Below are 5,088 nucleotides of genomic sequence, written 5' to 3'. Positions count from 1 at the left end.
GCATGGTTCTCACCTGCTTTTTCCCCTCCCAGTCGAATACTTCGTAATTAGCGTTGGATGGCTCCCTCCCGTATCATGTCCGCGAACCACGTCCAGACATAAAAACGGGCATATACCGGAGGAATTTGTGGGTCGGTGTTGGAGACGCCCTTAGTTTGCTAGTTGTTGATGTGATTTTTTATGTGTGTGCTTTGATGTTCATTTGTGTGCATCCTAAGTACGGATAGATCGGGTGTGTGCTTATTGTGTTCGTATCTTCTTGATACTATCATTCTAAGCTACTCCCTCCGATAGATATTAATTGTATTAGTAGGGGGTATCTTGTGCAAGCCACACGACCGTCCCCTCCCTCATAGGCCATAGCTATCTATCTAGGTGCAAGCAAGAGGAAGCTCGGCTTCAGCAATGGCGTCGAGGGCAGCAGCAGCCGTTATTGTACTGCTGGCCTTGGTCTGCGCCGCCCATTCGGCAGCAGCCGCTGGGGGTCTGTCCCCTGACTTCTACAAGAAGGCGTGCCCGCAGCTGGATCAAATCGTGGCATTCCATGTGGCGGAGACCTTCCGGGCGTCGCGCCCGGCCTCATCCGCATCCTCTTCCATGACTGCTTCACCCAGGTGCGTACCAACGTCAGGAATATGTATGTATGTAGTATGTAATAGTATTTTTTTTTTAGCAAAGAGAGGCCGTCCTCTCCAGTTTCTTTCATTCAATGAAACCATAAGGTCTTGTATTTATGTATGTATGTACTATGTATGATTGAATAACCCTTATCATTACCATACTGTGGTTACAGGGCTGCGACGCATCGGTTCTCCTTAACGCAACCGACGGTGAGCAGAGGGCGGGGCCCAACAAGACGCTTCGGCGGGTGGCGCTGGACCTCATCGAGCGCATCCGCAACACGGTGCACACCGCCTGCAAGGACAACAAGGTGTCCTGCGCCGACATCACCGTGCTTGCCACCCGCGAAGCGGTCTTCAAGGACGGTGGGCCACGATTCGACGTGGCCCACGGCCGCCGCGACGCCCTCGTCCCGGCGCCTGCCCTGATCAACAAGCTGACGGGGCCCTCCTTTCCAATGCCCCTGCTCATCCAGTTCTTCAAGGACCGTGGCCTCAACGTGGCAGACCTGGTGGCCCTCTCCGGCGCGCACACCTTCGGTGTCGCGCACTGCTCGCTCTTCGAGGACCGCTTCAAGGCGGGCTTCGGGCCGAACCCGCCCATCGACCCCAAGTTCGCCACGATGCTGAAGGACAAGTGCGCCAATGACTTCGAGCACGAAAGAGTGAATTCCACTTTTTACCCTATAGTTGTACAGTTGTGACACATATTACCCCATTTAGTGGAACTTCTATCGAGATATCAGATTTTGGAGACTTTTAACACAGTTTTACCCCAGTTTTGAATTTTGCTTGTTTATGTTAGATAGGACCGGCATGTTGTGTCAATGATTCGTAAAAATATGTGTAAAGATCAGAGGGCATCATTGATGATCATGTCCAGACTTCTCTTGTTCATCTGTTCCATTCTTTGTCATCTTCCAGATATTTTTGGACCCCGGGCTTCACCTCACACCTTGCCTATGGACACGCATCAGAAAAAGAGGGTCCAAAACTTCTAAAAAAAAGGGTATTCTAGAGGACAAGGCGATTTGGTGCCCGAGCCCAGCTGGTCCCGATATCCTCTCCTTCCGTTCCACGCTTGGGATCCGGGAAAAGAGGCCTGACGCATCTAACGCCGAATTGTGGAAATTAGGCGGGAGGTGAAATACGGGACGGAACAGTGCATTGTATGTGGAACCCCGGCATAGCGGTGGGACAACGGAGACGTGTGAGGTAGCTGGTCCGTCGACCAGAAAGTTAGTGTTTTTACCGTGCCTAGGATCAGATCAGAGGAACAGGACGTTGGGGTAAAAGCTGAGCCGTCTGTCAGACCAAATCCCCCAGTCCATCTAGCACGTCGTTGTTCATTCTGGAAAACCTTCCGAACCCTGATTTGCGCTGGTGCCCAGCCCCCTACCATTGCACTTGCGGCGTTCGTTTTGCGCCGGTAACCATTTGCGAGGAAAAATGGATGATGCTCGCATGGAGTTCCTCCTCAATGTCGTTGACAGGTTAGAGACTTCAAATCTGCTAAGTTTTTCAACAATTTTCAGTGTGTTTTCACTGACGCAACATGGCCGCCGCCGTTGCCGTTGGATTCTCAGGTTCCCCCTGCATGAGGAGTTCGCCGATAGCCATGACCAGCCAGATCCGGTCCCTATGTCCTTGTTAGTAAACAGCGGACCAGGAGCTGCCCTCCCTGCGGAATCAGATGTTGGCTCTGGTTGCGGTCAAAAAATCGGCGTCGAGGGCAACAATAGTACACGAGCTGGAGTCCGGCGACGACATGATTCATCGCCGACGAGGTCTGGGCAGTCGACTGACAGAGTCAATCGGCAGGCCCCCTGGGTGGACAAAAAGGTACGAAATGAAATACGTGGAGTTGTAGGATTACATCTTTTATGTCTCCTGTCCTGACTGAACATCATTTGTGCGTTGCTTATATTCAGTAAGAACTTAGCTTAATTCATAGTATGTAGTTCAAGCAAAAACAGCAGTTAAAAACTGGATAGTTAATCTGAACAAATTGGACCACTTCGTTCCGCACCCATATTAACCCCCCCCCCCCCCCCCCCCCCCCAGGAATAACCACAGGCACCATGTTGCTAGCCTTGTTCCATACAATGAAAAAATTGTTAGGAAAGAAAATTTGAATTTTGGTTTCCATGATAACAGCTTACGCCTGGGTAGTGTGCCACCAGACAGGACACCATGTCCTTCCCATATTATTTCTACGGAGCAGTCGATTTGCAAGTATGCAGAAGAGCCGTCGAAGAGTGTGATAAGGCCCGAATTCGGGCTAAGTTTTGATTCGTTAGGTGAGGCATACGACTTCTTCAATCTGTATTCGTGTGAGATAGGCTTTGCTATTAGATATGGTAAAAGCAGATTGAACGCGGAGAGGACAAAGTGCATGCAGGAGATTGTGTGCGGGTGCTTGGTGAGTTTTCATTTCCGTAATGTATTTTATGGCGCGTAGGGAAGTGTTTGACCAATTGTCGTGGTAAAAAACATGCAGGGCAAACCGGAAACGGAGAACAGTAGGTCCTGCAGATGTGAGTGTCCAGCCTTGATTAGGTTGTTGCGCGCAGCAGACAACAGTTGATACATCACTGAGCGCCGTGAAAAAGCCACAACCACTCTATGTCATTGACGATGGGTGAAAAAGTGCATGGGCCGTCTCACAAGCACATTCATGTGTACACTAAAGATTTGATAAAGCAGCTACCAGCTAAGGGAGAATAATGTGAATCTTGGAAAGGTGTACAACATCATTGGCAGTTTTTTTTGGGTCGATCGAGAAGGTGCCATTCACGAAGAGGACTCTTAAGGAACATTTGTGGGAAGATCAGCCCTGAGCGGGCAGAAGATGATGTTAGGAAGACTTTGGAGGTGTTTGCAGACATTGTCAATCATGACCCTGGTTTGACATATAAAGTTTTGGCAGAGAACAAGTAAGGTCAAAAGCCTCATGTGGACTAACGGAAGCAGTCGAATGCAATATGTACAGGTTTTTTGGTGATGTGGGTACATTCAACACAACCTACACGAAAAACGTGTATGAGATGCCTTTTGGTCTTTTTGTTGGGGTTAACAATCATTTTCTGTTAAACAACATGATGGTCAGGTTCCAAGGGGCGCACCACGCACCGGTTATGTTGAGATAAGTCTCGGTCTAGGTTTGTTAGAGTATATGATTGTAATCTTTTCATCTTTATCTTATCTCTACTTTCCTTGGACCCCAAGATGTAATCTCAACAAACTTGTATGCTTATCAGCACGAATCCGTCGCCTCGAGAGAGGTACGACGTTCTCCGCTTCTTCACATGGTATACAGAGCCACCTCTATCCATCACATCTAGCAAAAACACCCATAGCCAGCCATGTCGTCCTCCTCCAGCGCCGCCCAGGCTTCCCTTGGGCAGGTTGCAGAGAAGCTCACCCGCACCAACTACGTCCTATGGCGTGCGCAGGTGACACCGCAGCTGAGGGGAGCTGGCCTCTTCGGCTATGCCGACGGCACCATGCCGGAACCTGTCAAGATCCTCACCACGAAGGACAAAGACGGGAAAGAAGAGCAGACTCCGAACCCTCTCCATCCAATCTAGTTGAGAGAAGGGCAGTAGGTACTCGGATACTTGCTCAATACCCTCACCAAAAAGGTCCTCGTGCAGGTTACCTCCATCGCCACGCCGCACGAGCTCTGGGCAGCTCTTGCCCACATGTTCTCGTCGCAATCTCGAGCCCGCGTCAACAACATCTGAGTTGCTCTCTCCACGGCGCAGAAAGGGACGCAATTTGTTGTTGCCTACTTCGCCCACATGAGGGCACTCGCAGATGAGCTCGCGGCCGCTGGAAAGCCCATCGATGACGATGAGCTCGTCTGCTACATCACCGCCGGCCTCGACATGGAGTACCAGCCCCTCGTCTCCGCCAACGACGCCCGCACCGACACCATCAGCCACGATGATCTCTATGCTCAGATGAGCAACTTTGATCAGCGCCTCGCCCTCTACAACGACACCTCGGGCGGGGGTTTCAGGTTGTCTGCAAACGTGGTCGCTCATGGAGGCCACGGCGGCCGCAGTGGCGGCTCCTCATGCTACCGCGGACCACCGTGCGGCAAGGGCAAGCCGCCAGCAGGCGGAAACAGCAGCGGCGGCAACTCCTCTCGTGGTGGCGGCGGCGGGCGGCCCTTCAACAACAACAACAAGGGCCGCCGTGGTGGCAGACCTCGTGCCAACCCCGACGCGCCGCGATGCCAAATCTGCGGCAAGCTAGGCCACACCGCACGCGATTGCTGGTATCGCTATGAAGACGACGGCGAGTCGTCTCAAGATGAGAAGGTCGCAGGCGCAGCAGATGGCTCCTACGGCATCGACACGAACTGGTATGTGGATAGTGGCGCAACTGACCACATCACCAGTGAGCTAGAAAAGGTGACAGTTCGTGAGAAGTATCGCGGGCAAGACCAAGTTCACACTGC

General features: G+C 51.7%; 2 pseudogenes; both read left to right on the top strand.

Annotated features, from left to right (window-relative positions):
• The first annotated feature begins 399 nt into the window (after positions 1 to 399).
• Positions 400 to 1,324, top strand: LOC123056169 (cationic peroxidase SPC4-like; annotated as a pseudogene).
• A 3,138-nt stretch (positions 1,325 to 4,462) lies between these two features.
• LOC123056334 (uncharacterized) lies at positions 4,463 to 4,601 on the top strand (annotated as a pseudogene).
• Positions 4,602 to 5,088: the final 487 nt, after the last annotated feature.

This window comes from Triticum aestivum, chromosome 2D (genome assembly GCF_018294505.1).
Source record: "Triticum aestivum cultivar Chinese Spring chromosome 2D, IWGSC CS RefSeq v2.1, whole genome shotgun sequence".
NCBI lineage: Eukaryota > Viridiplantae > Streptophyta > Magnoliopsida > Poales > Poaceae > Triticum > Triticum aestivum.
Note: the sequence above shows the minus strand (reverse complement) of the source record. Positions and strands in the feature narration are given on the sequence as shown.